Consider the following 6588-nt stretch of genomic DNA (forward strand, 5'->3'; position numbering starts at 1 on the left):
AATGCTACTCTTCATTGAATGATTCCTGGCTGACAGATGGTTTGCAAACAAAGGGGTGTGGATGATGTCTGATTTCATTGACCAAATATATTTATGACTATTTTTGATCAGTGATTGTCAGCCACCATCTCCACCCCTTTGTTTATATTCAGCTTTCCCACTTCTTATGCATCTGACATGTTCTTTTTTTTGACCATTGGGCTACCGGCGATGATGTTAGTCCAGTGCATGTGATCTAGAGTTACATTATTTCAGGACTTTACTCCAGAGTTTCAGAGTGTACATGATAGTGCATGTGTAAAAAAATAAATTTTAGCAGAAAATTTAAAATACACATACACACACATACATACAGTATGAATACATATTACTATATATACAGTATATGTGTCTGTAAAACATAAATTAGCTCTAAAAAACAAAATATTATTAGTTCAAAATATGCATACCATAACGTTCAAAAAATCCCTTCAAAAAAGGTTTGAAAATATTGTCACACAAATTATTTTAAATACTAAATATTTTTACTTATTTTTCATAAATTAATTTGTTTATTTCCTTTTTATCAGTGCTGAAAATTTGGTAGATATTGTTTAAATTTGTCACCAAAATGTCTGCATTGTCAAAACATGTTTTTTTCTCTGTTAATACGCAGGGCCCCAGTGAGTATAATTTAAAACAGCAGTTGTTCTATTGCTTGGGGTAGCCAATAAAGAAACAAAGCCTGCAGGCAAAGTGAATTCTATAAACATCAGCCAGGCAGCTGTCCCATCACGGCTTGGCTAGCTACAGGACATTTTCTGAATGCAGCTTATTACCAGCTGGGCAGAGGTGAAAGCACCTCCGCTTATGTGCTGCATGGAATAAACTTTTTTGTTTTCTGTTTCCTCATCATCACTAAGCATTAGTTATCCATCCACTTGACCATAAGCAGCTGTGCATGTGACTCCGTCAAATAGAGAAGGAAAGGGGATCCATTCAAGTGTAAATGCCACTGTGAAATCACTGCTCTGATAATGTCGACAAGTGCTGGAAAAAATCCTATTGTGGATTTTTACCAATAGTTGTGCCGTATATGCCAAATATTTATGCAGAATATTAATGCATGGTAACTAGCTGTAAATCTGGTGCAGGAAATGTGCAAATCAAATTTAAATAATTGCAACTGTAACTATTTGTGTCTGGTTTTCACAACTGCATGTTTTCCTTTAAGGCCCGTACACACGTACCGATCGTCGGCATACAAACGTCGGCGGACGAAAGATCTGCCGATTGTACGCGTGTTAGTATGGTGCCTCCGACAGATGTCTGCGCACAATCCGCGGACAAAAGTCTTTCTTGCAAACATGAAAATTTTTGTCTGCGGACACCAGAACGGACGATTGTTCGCCTGTCAGTACAGAATTCGGCCGACAGACCGCAGATTTGCAAGACTGGGCATGCTCAGAAAATTAAAAACACAGGGAAAGTTAACCATTACATGACATCACTTCTGCAGTCAGCTGAAGTCTGCAGACAAAATTCTTGTGCTGTCCTTGTGCTGTCTTTGCACTTTTCAACAGACACCGACATCCCGGGGAGAAAAGAGGAACATTTGTATGCCGACCATCGGTACGTGTGTACGGGGCTTTACAAAGACAACAAGAGTCAGTTTGATGTGAATTACATATACTTACAGTTACTACTTGGAAATTAAATAATAACTAAATGTGTCTGTTTACATTCTCCGGTATATTGATAATACTGGTATGTGTACAATGTCCAGTTAACTGAACAGTAGAATTAAAAACATAGGTTGTTGCCATGCTAAAAACCACATGACAGAATAATTCTCTGGAGACTGCATTAGAGATGCTTTACAGATGAACAAGGATTAAAAAAAAAGGCATGTGGATGGTTTGCTGGACTGATTGACACGCTCTGCACCACAAGCTATAAAAAAAAAAGGGAAGTTGTGTTATTTTTTTTATTTGCATTATACTTATGTTTTCTTTGGCATACCGTAGTTATGAGATATAATTTTAAAGTAGAAATAAAGGCAAAACTTTTATAACCCCTGTCAGTTTTATTTTTCTCATCTGTGCCCCATTGGGGGAATTTCCTTTCACTTCCTATCCTATAGCCAAAACAAGAAGAGAGAGGAAATCCCTGCAAAGTGAGGGAATCCCCGACTGTCCCCAAGGTCACCAGAACTATTGTTTGCATTGGAAGATTTTCCCTCCTGCTCAGGTGACAGCCCAAAATTGTGGATTTTCTTTCACTTTCACTCTTATTATATTAGTAAACCTGACAAATAGAGAGAGTGATTCTCCCCAACAGCTAGCAATAAAAATCTGACCCAAGTTCTAATCCCTCTCCACTCTATCGAAAAAAAAAGCTTTGCCTTTAGTTATACTTTAATACTTTCACAATCATGTAGATTTTTCTTTTGTCAGCACTAAGCATCCTTCTCCCAGCTGGCACATGCACATACTTGGATTGTTGGGTCAAGTGACATTCTATTACCTTGTTCCAATTTGGGCACTGGGTCTCCAGATGAGCCAGTTGGTGGGGGATCCAGCAAAGAACCTCACAGGATCTTCTATTAATCCGTTCTCAGGAGGGTTAGATGGTAGAGTGTTCTTGCAACTGTTTTTAAAGAGTTTTGTTCAAACGGAAGGGAAAAAAAACTGCAACTACAATGTAAGACATAGACAAGTTACAGCTGTGTTATTAGACTGCAGACAGATAGTAGGGAACAATACATCAGTATAAATATGCTATCCAATCAACATTTTAGTGCTTCAGAGTGGGAAGTAATATGCCCCCTTTTGAGTTGACACAGTAAGTTTACATAGAAACAGAGAGAGGAAGAGGGAGGGAATAAAAAGATAGGAGAGAGGGAAGAAAGAGATGGGGGTCCAGGTCTTAAGATGTGCATATTGTAATATAGTATGATAGCCAGCATGAGATAACGCACTATAGGCAATCAAGATGATGTAGCAGAGGCAATTTGAGAGATTTAGATGAGTAGATGACTTTTTAAAAACAAACCAACAGGCCTATATCTTGCCATGGGGGTAGAAGATGGGTAAGATATTTTGGATTTCTTAAATCCTCTGAAAATATCATCTACCTTTTGTAACCACTGAGCGATGGTTGTAATTGAGCTTTGCTGGTATATGGTGCCACCATGTTAAAAGCTTTTAGTTGATTTTAGCCATTTTAGATTATATTGAAGAGACATGGGGCTAGTTGTATGGCTTTAGATTTTTAGGAGCCTGTAATAGGTTTCTTGAGGTTGGATTCAGTTTTTTTTTGATAAAGGCTCCCCTAAAAAGCTCTCTTCACAGTTATATGCTTCTACCACAGCAGCTATCCCATCCAGAGACTGGGTTTCAGCCCAGCAGTAAAACCAGCACGAAAACCAAACAAAAAAGGATTTAGGGTTACCCTCTTCAAAAGCTTAGTGGGGTCAGCACCTTGGGTTGAAACAAGTCTTGGAGTAGGTGTACCAGGGTCTAGAGCTGTGTAAGGTGAAGCTTAATTAAAGTGTTAAGCATGAACATGGCTCACCCCCATGGTAAGAGTGACCACCAGCCTGGCCAATATTTTTAGTTTTAATTTAATTTAATTTTGTAGGACAGGAGTCTGTTCCACCTTTTACGCAATCTGTCCCACTAGCCTCTTGTGCTGTTACTACCTCCTCTTTGTGGGTCTGCCCCTGCACATTAGCAAGCCCCAGCTACATAGTTACATAGTTAGTCAGGTTGAAAAAGTCACAGCGTCTTTGACGCGTTTCGTCATTTACTGTGACATTTTCAAAGGGGACCTTTGAAAACGTCACAGAAAGTGAAGAAACGGGTCAGTCCTTGGAATACACGACGTGACTTACACACAGAGTACTGGAGTGTAAGCTGGAAAAACCTCCGCTCGCCACTCTGCATTGTTGTACACTGCTGTCACAGGGGTTTTTAACCCTTTTACCCTGCTATACGTTGTGATTTTTATTGGAATACCCACTATATGGGGAATAAAAGCTCTTAAAACTTTATCACACTATTTGAAGCATTTATATTTTCTATATGCTGATACGAGGAATGGTGAGGAGGAAACCCTAATATACATATCCAGGAGGCATCACAAGGGGGCCTACCATGGCCCTGAGGGCCCACAAGCGTGATTGGTCCCAATATCATACGATATACGAGACCCATTACATCTGGTAAGTCACCCATCTTTTAACATGCCACCGAAAGGAGGAACCTGCACTTTAAAAAAGTCACAAAATTGGAGACAAAAACCTATCACTGAGCACCTTCACTTTTAAACCCATCTGGAAGAACCTTGTTGCACTGAAGAATAGCCAATTGGGACTTTTGTGTTACTTATTTGATTTATTGCAATTTTTGATTTTATTGCCAGTTGATGTATTTATTATTATTCATGTCACAATATTGATTGATTCGCATATTAATATCAATTTTAATTTTATTTGGATCACTTTTATTAATTTACACCACTTGTAAAAAATACTGCACTATGTTATATTAATTTATTTGATATTTAATTATTTATACATTTACTTATGATATTTTATTTATATCCATTTAATTATTTATTCTGAACACCCACTATTTATTCTATACATTTGGATTGTTAGCAAGCACTGTAGATAGCCCTAATTCTTTAGGACTATTTTTTCCACTGCCGCTGCTCCCATTTACCAATTAGGTATGATCGAACTTTTGAAAAGTTCGGTTCGACCAGAACACCCGAATTTCCTGAAAGTTCGGTTCGGATTCCAGAACCCCATTGAAATCAATGGGACCTGAACTTCTGGAATCAAAAAACACCATTTTGAAGCCCTAAAACCCAATAAATGCCCCTAAAAAGTGCCTAGGGTTCTGGGTCATGCCCCAGGGACTATTAACCACTTTACCACTAGAGCATTTTGCTGTCTTACGTCTGGGCCACTTTTTGCGATTCGGCGCTGTGCGACTTTAACTGACAATTGCGTGGTCGTGCGACGCCGTACCCAAACAGAATTGACGTCCTTTTTTTCCCACAAACAGAGCTTTCTTTTGGTGGTATTTGATCACCTGTGCGATTTTTACTTTTTGCGCTATAAACAAAAAAATAGCGTTTATTTTGAAAAAATAACAATATTTTTAACATTTTTTTATATGAAATTCCCCCCAAAAAAGATGTAAAAACCAATTTTTTTTAAATTTTTGGCCAATTTGTTTTCTGCTACCTATGTTTGGTAAAAAAAATCGCAATAAGCGTATTTTGATTGGTTTGCGCAAAAGTTATTGCGTTTACTAACAAAGGGAAAGATTTCTGTCATTTTTGGTGTTTTTTTTTTTAACGAGTAATGGCGGCGATCTGCGATTTTTTTTTTGCGGGACTGCGACATTGCGGCGGACAGATCGGACCCTTGACTGACATTTTTGACACTTTTGGGGGTACCAGTGACATTACTGCAGTAATCAGTGCTATATATATGCACTGTTACTGTAAAAATGACACTGGCAGGTAAGGGGTTAATTTTATTGGAGAGGGAGGGGTTAATGTATGCCTGGTGCTTACTGACGTGTGGGGGGGGGAGGTGACTGTGTGAGACAAGGACAGATCGGATGTCCAGCTATGCTGAACAGTCCGATCTGTCACTCCCTGTCACTGAAGAGATCCGCCCGCTTGTGTTTACACAGGCGGGCGGATCTCCACACTAGATCCCCGACAATCGGGGCAGAGCAGCGGCGATCGCCGCTGCTCCTCCCCTGGCCCGACTCCCGCTGTGAATGAAAACAGCGGGAGCGCGCCTCCGGCGGCGTGCGAGCGCCGCCTACAGGGGAGGAGTCTGGCGACGTAGGTCTACGTCGTCAGACGGGAACGAGCCACTTTGCCGCAGTACTATTCAAGTACTTAGCGGTAAAGTGGTTAATCACACAAAAAAAATTCCTAAAAATTGTCATTTTTTGATAGAGAGACAATTATTGAAAAGAATAATGAGATTTCTTTGGATTTAGTGTCTGGGGGGTCTAAAAAGTGTACCTGTGAAGTTTCAGCTCTGTAGCATGTCCAGAACCAGGAAAAAAAAGTTTGTTTGTATTAGAATTATTATAGAACAGGGATATGGCTCCGCTGTTTTCACACCTTGCCGGTTTTGTAGCAAGCATTTTTTTGGGCATTTTTTGGGGGTCTTTGGAGGCAGGCATAACATCAGAACTTCTGTGTAGGGGTATATACACACACACACACACATGTATGTATATATACACATACACATATATAGGTGTGAAAGTAGCAGAACACTATGCTTGCGCTAATGAAATAATTAACACCCATATGGCTTCTCTGCTATAACACCTATATGTGTGTATGTGTATAAATACATATAAGTGTGTGTGTATATATACCCCTATACAGAATTTCAGATGTTTTGCCTGCCTCCAAAGACCCCAAAAAATGCCCCAAAAAATGCCTGCTGCAAAAACACACCTGGGCGTTTTTGTAGCTGGCGTTTTTTTGGGCATTTTTTGGGCGTCTTTGGAGTCAGGCATGACATCTGATTTTCTGTGTAGGGGTATATATACACACACACAT

This window comes from Pelophylax lessonae (genome assembly GCF_965119305.1).
Source record: "Pelophylax lessonae genome assembly, chromosome: 6".
Taxonomy (NCBI): domain Eukaryota; kingdom Metazoa; phylum Chordata; class Amphibia; order Anura; family Ranidae; genus Pelophylax; species Pelophylax lessonae.